At 32.9% G+C, this 10,395-nt stretch overlaps 1 long non-coding RNA gene across 1 annotated transcript; it reads right to left on the bottom strand.

Moving 5' to 3' along the window:
• Positions 1-6,196: 6,196 nt before the first annotated feature.
• LOC113329472 lies at positions 6,197-9,434 on the bottom strand. The gene is made up of 3 exons (XR_003349902.1): positions 9,185-9,434; positions 8,990-9,088; positions 6,197-7,179 (listed from the first exon to the last, which is right to left on the bottom strand). It is a non-coding gene; the product is annotated as an uncharacterized LOC113329472 (long non-coding RNA).
• Positions 9,435-10,395: the final 961 nt, after the last annotated feature.

Raw genomic sequence — 10,395 nt, 5'->3', positions numbered from 1 at the left:
GATGAATAGCGTGACGACTTTTTAAAGAGTTTTATTTCTGAAAGTAACATTCACAGGGTCGTCATGGTCTTCATTCCTAAATGTTGACGACTAGTTTAGTATGACTAGTCGTTAGGTTTTGAAAAGCAAAATCTTGACGATTAATAACTTCCAAAAAAAAAAAAGATTTCCTTTGTCCAATTTTGTTGTTGGTCGTCATGGTTTTGTAAAAAAAAATGACGACTAATAGACAGTCATCAACGTGATGCATTTTTACCATAATGATTGCAAATGAAAAAACTAGTATTTGGTCGGCATATTCTGTTTCAGTCAAGCATGCCGATAATATTTGGTCGGCGCGATTTGTTTCAGGGGAGCATGTCGACTATGTTTGGTCGGTATGCTATGTTTTAGTAAACATGTTGATGAGATTTTACAAGTGATTGTAGAAGTGGTAAGTAAAATAGTTCGTTGAGACTTGTGAAAGCAGTGATTTTAGGTTTAAATTTTAAGACTAAACTATGGCAAACTTAAACAAAAAGTGTTGTGAAAATTATAGAGAGATCAGGGTTCAGGATTTCACCATTCACCAAATTCATGTGTTTCAATGATAATTCTTATCATGACATTCTAGACAATATAACTCCAATCAAAAGAAATTGTGATTATAATCATTGCTTAAATTAGATTTTCAAAACATCCATTGTTAACCACAAGCATGAAGTATCAAAAGAAATATACTAAGCATACTTCATCAAGAAAAACACAATTGATTAGTAAAAATCATTTACTCAATTTTCATTCAGTGCAAATAATCATAAAAGAATTGCATAAATAAATTTAAATAAATTTTACCACATAACTTTCGGTGCAAATAATCATAAAAGAATTGCATAAATAAATTTTACCACATAAATTTTAGTCAACTTTTCAAGCCGATTTTTCCAAAAATGTTTATTGCCCTAAAATACCTACACACACATAAAACACCATAATAGATAAAGAAAATCGAGTACCAACAGAAAATTAAGGACATCGTAGACAAAAAAAAATGTCTATCACATGCCGATTTTTCATGAACTAAATTATGGATGTCCTTGGTCGGCGTGCATTGTTTTCAGTCGAACATGCCAACTTTTAATCTGTGATATCCAAAATTGTTGACCTTTTATGTAATTAGGAGAATGAAACCATTAACAACTGTGCAATCCCATTCTTAGAACTTTTTGGTAGTGTAATTTCATTTTCATTACATAAAATCCTCAATAATCTTCCAACAAAAAAGTTCAATTTAGCCAAAACAAGATTCATAACTCTTTATTCAACTAATCAATCGAACTAGATTAATGAATTAAATAGGTTAACCAAGGGAAATTCAGCCAGTTTCAAAAATATATGGTTCAGAGGTTTTTGGTTTTACTTTATAAAGACCCTATTTTATCTTATTTGGTATACCTCAATTAATATGGGTATTACCCAATCTCACCATATACAAATATTGCCTCTAGTGTGATTGATTCTTTTTTTTCCTTCTTTTTATGTTCGTTTTAATTACTTATTTTAAGATCTTAGTATTTATGCATTTTAGAATCCTTAAAATAATTGTGTCATTACAATTCTTTTGGAAAGGAGATTAAATTCCTCGCAGGTTGCATATCCTAACCCTGACGGATTTTCGTTTAGGTTTGTATATTAAACTTAATTGAGGTGAGTTGATGGTATTCTATCAAGCCTTGACAAATTAGTGTGAAGCTATTGTTGGATGCAATAATCAAAAAAGCAAAGAAAAATCAAATAAGCAAAAGTTATCGATACTTAGCTCCTTTGGAATGGAAGTGATTGATTCGTGATTAACTTAAATCCACCACAAAGTCCTCAAGTTGGTTTATGCAAATTTCTTTATCTAATTCACGGTTTTAGAAAAGCTATCTTAACATCCATATGATGTATCTCCAATTTGTTTATGGCAGCAATATCAAATAACATCTTGACAGAAGTAATTCTTCTCACAAGTGCATACAAATCAAGGAAATCTACACATTTTTTTAGTTTATAGCCTTAAGCTACCAACTTAGCCTAATAGTAATGTCTTAAGATCGTCGGGTTCAATAATCAAAAACAAAGAAAAATAAAATAAGCAAAAGTTATTGATACTTAGCTCCTATATAATGGAAGTGATCGATTTCAATGAAACGGACGAGCTCCCGAGATTTCCTCAACAACAACAAGACAAAACTTTGGAAAAAACAGAGTAAATCACGTGTCCAACACGCTTCCCTTAAAACATTAGCGCACGGCTACACTCAAGAGTGATGCTACAGCCTTCACATCACGGATATCTCCAGGGTAAAATATCCTACTACATACTATTAGCATATGTAGTAGATGCTCAACTTGAGGTTGACAATTCCGAAAAACCCTTAAGGAAAATCGCGTACGTTAAAGAAGACAATATATATTTTCCGTTGGGGTCTCTCTAAAATATAGAGAAACCCCTTTTCCATAAGTTTTACAAAAGTAGATAAATTTGTTTATATAATGAAATTATACAACGTAAGAAGAACTCCCCTATATGGGACTAAAAAGCTTATATACTCTCTTAAAACAACTAAAAAGAAAAAACTCCACCGTGTGGTGTGGTGGGACTAATAAATTTCATTCACAAAAAAAGCAACAAATTAGTATTTTTCTTAAAACACTCAACTGGGTTCTAAGAGAATAAACTATTACTTCACGCCAAACTTTGGTCGTACAGAACCTTACATTCTTTTACACGACTCATTCGCCTAATTCGTACAAAGAAAAGCTTTTTTCTTTTCAATCAGCAACGCATTGTTGGACCATAAAAAATTTCACGCTTGGAGTAACTCAGATGAAGCAAAAAATCATCCACATCTTTGTGATGATCCACATTTTATGAACCAAAAACTGTAATTATGGATGATCCTGACATCATATATTTATGAAGTTAAGAAATCAAATATGTGAAGATAGTTATGGAGAGGCCATCCGGTCATAGGATGACTGGATACCCCATCCGTATATTAAGTAGTATCCAGACATATTTTTTTTTCCTCATCGGTCATTAAGTCAGAGTTTTTATTTTTCTTAAAAGAAGTAATTAGGCTAATAAACGTTGCTGTATTATATAACGGTTATGTAACTCATAATGTCAAAATTTTGAATCCGATCACTTCATTAGCGGATGGTTAAATCTTTTTTTTGATTTTTCACCCTTGTGGGTTTTAGATCCACTTTTTGTTGAGAGTTCATATATATATATATATATGTGGATGCTCCTTAATTTATAGGAGTTGCCCATACAAAAGACTTTTCTCACTAATACGATATATACTATATGGACTAATATGCTTAATTACACAAAGACAACACAAATCAATTTTACTGATCAACCACGAAAAGGAAATATGAAAATGCAAGCTGCAGAATGCATTTAAGGATGTGAATACGAATTGACTGGGTACAGCGTACCGGGCACGCTACAGACTTTTTTTTGTCTACAATCCCTCGATTTGTCTTTGATGAGCCCGATTATGATATGTACATATGATAGAATAGTTTCCTACGCAGAGAAACACAATATTATGACATATGCAAGTGTAGGATGCGTTTAAGTAAGCATGACTCAATGGTGCAACACAAGCCACCCTCAAAGTGACGTGTTAAGTGTGCTACGTGCCATATTGTGATGTGCCAGAAATTTAGACATGTCATGCTAGGTGGAGATAAACCCAATCCGATTCACGATCAACCACGTAAAAGAACATTATCATGCAAGTGGTAGAATGAATTTATGTTATGATGTGAATACAAATTGACTTGATATTTGGCACCGGGAAGGCCACATACTTTTTTTGTCTACAATCCGACGATTTTCTTTGATGATGTACGACTATGATATGTATGGAAGAATGCTGCATTACCTGTATAAACACAAGTGGCAGTTCATGATCAACCACTAAAAGGAATGTTATGATTCAAGTGGCAAGATGCGTTTATGTAAAGATGTGAATGTAAATTGCATTCCGACGATTTTTCTTTGATGTTGTACGACTAGGATATGTATGGAAGAGCTCATTATTACACAGAGACAAACACTCTTTGTTGTTTTACGACTACGATATGTATGGAAGAACGCTTTATTACACAGAGACAAACACAATTCAATTCATGATCAACCATGAAAAAGAATAATATGATGCAAGTTGCCGAATGCATTCATGGCATGCTACAGACTTTTTTTTGTCTACATTCCGACGATTTGTCTTTGATGCTGTGCAATTACGACGTATGGGAGAATGGGTTGTTACGTAGAGACAAACATCAACCCATCCATGATTAACCACGAAAAAGAGTCTTATGATAATTTTTCGTGTTTGAATGCTGCATTACGTGTATAAACACAAGTGGCAGTTCATGATCAACCACGAAAAAGAATATTATGATGCAAGTAGATAGTGTGTGTTCCAGGAGCATTTATGAAAGGATATCGTAATTGTCATAAGATTCTTCCTGATGGAACTTACGGTGGCAAAACCCAACCTGTGATATAATATATAGTTGGGAGTTCTTATTTTCGCAACCGTAGATAGATCCAAGGTAATTTATGGTTGGAAAATTTTTAAAAAAATTGAAAAATGTGAAATAGGCTGGGTTTCCTATATGTAAATCATAAATACCTTCGAGAATTCATGGTTTCCCCGCCGTAGGCACATTCAGGGAAAATTTAAAAAAAAAATTCAAAATTCAAAATACGGTTGTGTTTCCTAACCGTAAACCATAAATACAGTTGAGAGTTCATATTTTCCAAACCGTACAAATTTTCTGCTTAATTGGTTTACGGTTAGGATATCCAACCGTATTAAGTTCTAAGCCTACTTTTGAAATTTCTTAGTTCATCAAATCAAACCTAATCATGTAATCAAAACAAAAACAAAAAGTGTGGACTTGAAGCTGCTGCAACTGAATATTTGCACCGGGAAAGTCACTGTTACGCGAATTTACAACGTCTACTTTCGCAAAAGAGCAGCATTGTTGCAATCTGTTTTGAAACTTTGTTCCACCCGTGCTATGTGGATAAGGATATTCTTGATTTTCTATATGGATAGGATCTCCCCCTATCTCATTTAGGATATTAAAATCTGGTTTTGTCATTTAGCTAGTCCCCAAAACTTTCCTCGAGGCCCAATAATATGGTTCATATTCTGTGAATCAGCGTTTAAAAATATCAGGATTCACCATATTTTGCATATTTTAATTTGCAAGACTTTTACTTTCAGAAGTATCATTTTTATTTTTATGCTCAAAAATAACTAAGCTTTTGATTCATCGATTTCGTTATGTGTTTTATCCTCGACTTTATCTCACCTGAAATATTTGTAGATTAGTGACATCTGATGGGTAAAAGTTTGGAGGACAAATAAAATCGATCAACTATGCCACAAAAATAGTTGATCTATGAGCAGCAGTTCTAGCCGTAAAAATCATTAGTTACGTAAGTCTTTCCCTAGCCCAAAGTCATCGCAGTGGGGGAACAACCTTCGCTATCATGCATTTAAAACAAAGCTTGGCATATTAACTTTTCGTAAACAGATGAAATATGGAAGCTTCATCTGTAAGAATATATGCTGTCTTGAATAAAGCCTTCGATATTTTGTATGGCATTGAAAACAAAGCGTTGGGATAGTAAGCAATAAAGACTATTGTAATCATAGAAAACATCAAAAGAATCATAATAACCTTACAAGTACCTGCAACTTGCATTGTTGTTCACTGAATAACGACATTCAACTTATCATTCATTTTAATTGTGTTTGTCTCCACGTAATAGAACATCGTAATCGTCCAGCATCAAAGACAAATCGTCAGGATGTATACAAAAACACCATAGCGTCAGTCCATAATGCATTCTGCAACTTGCATATATCATAATATTCTTTTTCGTGGTTGATTTTGAAATGACATGAATCGAATTGTGTTTCTCTGTGTAATAATGCGTTCTTCCATACATATCTTAGTCGTACAACATCAAAGAAAATTCGTCGGAATGCAATTTACATTCACATCTTTACATAAATGCATCCTGCCACTTGAATCATAATATTCCTTTTAGTGGTGGATCATGAATTGAGTTGTTTTTGTCTCTATAAAATAAACCATTCCTCCATACATAGTAATCGTCCTGCATAGCATCAAAGACAATTTGTCGAAGGTAGACCCGAACGCACTATCAAGTCAATTTGTATTCACATCCTGCAACTTCCTTTTCTTGGTTGATCATGAATTTGAATTTTGTTTGTCTAAGTAATAAACCATTCTTCCATACATCGTAATCGTCCAGCATAGCATCAAAGACAATTCGTCGGAATGTGGACAGAAAAGTCTGTATCTACCATGCCTCGACCACACACTATCAAGTCAATTTGTATTCATATCCTTCCATAAATGCTCCTCGAACACACACTATCTACTTGCATCATAATATTCTTTTTCGTGGTTGATCATGAACTGCCACTTGTGTTTATACAGGTAATGCAGCATTCTTCCATACATATCATAGTCGTACAGCATCAAAGAAAATCGTCGGATTGTAGACAAAAAAGTCTGTGGCCTTCCCGGTGCGCAATATCAAATCAATTTGTATTCACATCCTAACATAAATTCATTCTACCACTTGCATTATAATGTTCTTTTTCGTGGTTGATCGTGAATCGGATTGGGTTTATCTCCACCTAGCATGACATGTCTAAATTTCCGGCACATCAGAATATGATTTTCCATATTAGTATCGAGCCCAATTGTTGACCACGGTTTTCAATCACTTAGCAATAGCAAATCTTTATTAAACAAACTGTTCCAGATGAGGTACAAATGTTGCAATATATACAATTTAAGAAAAGTGTAGCATAAGTTCTGAAGTTGTGTATACAGTCAAAAATGAGAATGTGATCTATACGTTTATATAATCTACCAAAATTGGCGCAAGGGAGGAAGTGGTAATCTACATTTGTTTTTCCTGATCGTTTACTGTAGTAATCTTCTCTTGCTTGTGACTACTACACCACTTCAATGATTATTTTTTGTTTTTGTACTTTCCTCTAATCATTTTCTTCTTAGCTGCATTTTTTGTGCACCTTAGACTGACCCGCCTTGGGTTCAGCTTCGGGAAGTGTTTATTGCCTGCAAACACACAAAAATAATAACGTTCAACAGAGAGGCCATACACTCATGTCCACACGTGAGATTTTGGTTAAGTTGGGTTCGGTTAGGCTATTGTACACGAATCTTGGTATAATCCTATATCTAAAGTGCCAAGTTTCAGGTTTGGATGAGTTTCGCAAAAGAGTCTTCTTAAAATGGAGGTTTTAGACTAAATTCCATACCAAGACTAATTTGAGGGACCCATGTTGCAGAACGAACAACGACTTATGTAAGTCACGAAAAGTTCCGTTATAACTAAATCACGAGCAGCGTATCTGATATTTCAATTAGACAATAATCATTTTAAGGATTTTATTTTTATTTTCATATCCAACTGATTTTAGTACAAAATATTTTGCTTATCATCATTCAATCTTCCGAAAAAATAGCCAAAAGGGAAACTATTAGTTTGGCTCTGGCATAAGCTTAGTTTCACATAATGTAAGTTTTATTGCCTCAAAATAGTGGTGTAACTATGCCCCGGAAACAGTTGAAGGGATAAGCCAAAAAATGGGAGGAAATCCCCCTGAAAATATAAAGGGTTACATGTTAAAGGGATAAGCCAAAAATTATTTAAAAAAAATATGGGAAGTTGAGGTGAGGATAGATTTCCTCGTTCATATTTTATACAAAGTTAATTGTGTTTTTATGTAACCCGCATTATAGATGTAAACAAAGAACTGAGTCCAACAGTCTGTCCATATCTAAAACAATATCATTGATGCCACTACAACATAAAAATTAAAAAATGGAAAAGGATACGGAAGAAGAAATTGGAAGAGATAAAATAATTAAATATGCGCATTTAAGTCGGAACCTGATATGGAAAAAGAAATTGGAAGACATAAAACACCATTGTTATTTTCAGAAAAAATTTGGAAGAAATTGGAAGATATAAAACAATTAAATATGTGCCATTAAGTCAAAATATTATACGGAAGAAGAAATTGGAAGAGATAAAACAAAGGTCACTAATTGTTTCAATTGCATCTGAAAGACGCGACAAAAATCTTTCAACACATAAATCAAATGTATCAGTCACAAAGAGTTGTTGACATATACAGAACATCCACAAAATGAAAAAGAAACCAATACAAAAAAAAATGAATCATTTGAAGTTCAAATTTTACAACTATGTTATGCTCTCAGTTCATGTGCTCTTTTTTATGACATCCATTGTACGTGGAGGTTTTGGTTTTCTGTTTGCATGACTGAGTCCCATCTTTCTTTTACATCCTTGACAAACGTAGATGTGTGTGTATTACACCGGAGACATATAAATATGTGCGCATGTATTTAATTCTGAGAGGCATAATCAGAAAAATGGATAGATGTGATTGTGTCATAAGCACAACAAATAGAAAGTTATTGTAATCATCTATAACACTCAAAATTTACTTAACCCTGTTTTGAAGAAGAAATAAATGCCAACACCAGGTTGAGGTAAACAATATGAGCATACAAAAAAGAAAAAGGAAGAAAGACATTCTCTCATGATCCATGGAAAAATATAAAAGGAACCGGAGATAGAAGACATACATATAACATATTCCAAGTGAGTAGCAATATTCAGAGGTATGATCAACAAAATAAAACAAAAAAAAAGATCCGAAAGTGAATTTGGCAAAAGAGTCTTCTTAAAATGGAGATTTTAGACTAAATTACATGCGAAGACTAATTTGAGGAACCATACAAATCAAATTTCAAGTCATAATGCATTTTGCAGAACGAATGACGACTAATGTAAGTCACGAAAAGCTCCGTTATAATAAAGTCACAAGCAACGTACCTGATATTTGATTTGGACAATAATCACTTTAAGGATTTTATTTATTTTCATATCCAATTGATCTTAATGAAAAATATTTGGTTGATCATCATTTAATCTCTGCAAAAAGATCCAAAAGGAAATATATTAGTCTGACTCTGGCATAAGCTTAGTTTGACATCATGTAAGTTTTTCTGCCTTAGAATAGTGGTGTACCTATGCTCCAGAAGAAGACGAAGGAATAAGCCAAGAAATGGGAGGAAATCCCCCTGAAAATGTAAATGCTTACATGTTCAATGGATAATCCATAAATCATTAAAAAAATATATGGAAAATTTAAAATGAATAGAGATTTCCTCGTTAATAGTTTATACCAAATTAATTAGGTTCTTTTGTAACCCACATTCTACCCAAAACTAATATAAATGTAAACAAAGAACTGGGTCCAACAGTCTGTCCATATCCAAGAAAATATCATTGGTGACACTATAAAAAAATAGAAAATGGAACATAAGAATCAAGAAATAGAAAAGGATACGAAAAAAGATACTGGAAGAGATAAAACAATTAAATATGCGTTATTAAGTCGGAATCTGATGAAAAAGAAGAAATCGGAAGAGATAAAACACCATTGTTATTTTAAGAAAAAAATGGAAGAAATTGGAAGAGATAAAATAATTAAATATGAGGCAGTAAGTCGAAATCTTATACAAAAGAAGAACTTGGAAGAGATAAAACAAAGGTCACCATGAGTTCCTGACAAAAATAAAGTGGTATAAAAGAGCAAGTTTCAAATTTGGATGAGTTTCTCAAAAGAGTCTTCTTAAAATGGAGATTTTAAACTAAATTCCATACAAAAACTAATTTGAGTAACCATACAAATAAAACTATAAGTCATAATGCATGTTGCAGAATGAACGACGACTAATTTAAGTCACGAAAAGTTTCGTTATAACTAAATCACAAGCCGCGTACCTGATATTTCATTTGGACAATAATCACTTTAAGTATTTTATTTTTGTTTTCATATCCAACTGATCTTACTGCAAAATATTTGGCTTATCATCATTTAATCCTACGAAAGTAAATCCAAAAGGAAAAATATTAGTCTGGCTCTGGCATAAGATTATTTTCACATCATATAAATTTTGCTTCCTTAAAATAGTTGTGTACCTATTCTCCATAAGCAGTTAAAGAAATGAGCCAAAAAATGGGAGGAAATCCCCCCGAAAATTTAAAGGGTTATATGTTCAAGATTTAAGCCAAAAATCATTAAAACAATATATGGGGAAATTCAGGTGAATAGAGATTTCCTCGTTAATACTTTATACAAAATTAACTAGGTTCTTCTGTAACCCACATTCTACAAAAAACTAATATCTTCAGAAAAAGTTGGAAGAAACTGGATCAGATAAAATAATTAAATA

Source organism: Papaver somniferum, unplaced genomic scaffold (genome assembly GCF_003573695.1).
Source record: "Papaver somniferum cultivar HN1 unplaced genomic scaffold, ASM357369v1 unplaced-scaffold_117, whole genome shotgun sequence".
Classification (NCBI taxonomy): domain Eukaryota; kingdom Viridiplantae; phylum Streptophyta; class Magnoliopsida; order Ranunculales; family Papaveraceae; genus Papaver; species Papaver somniferum.
This window is presented reverse-complemented; position numbering and strand designations above follow the sequence as displayed.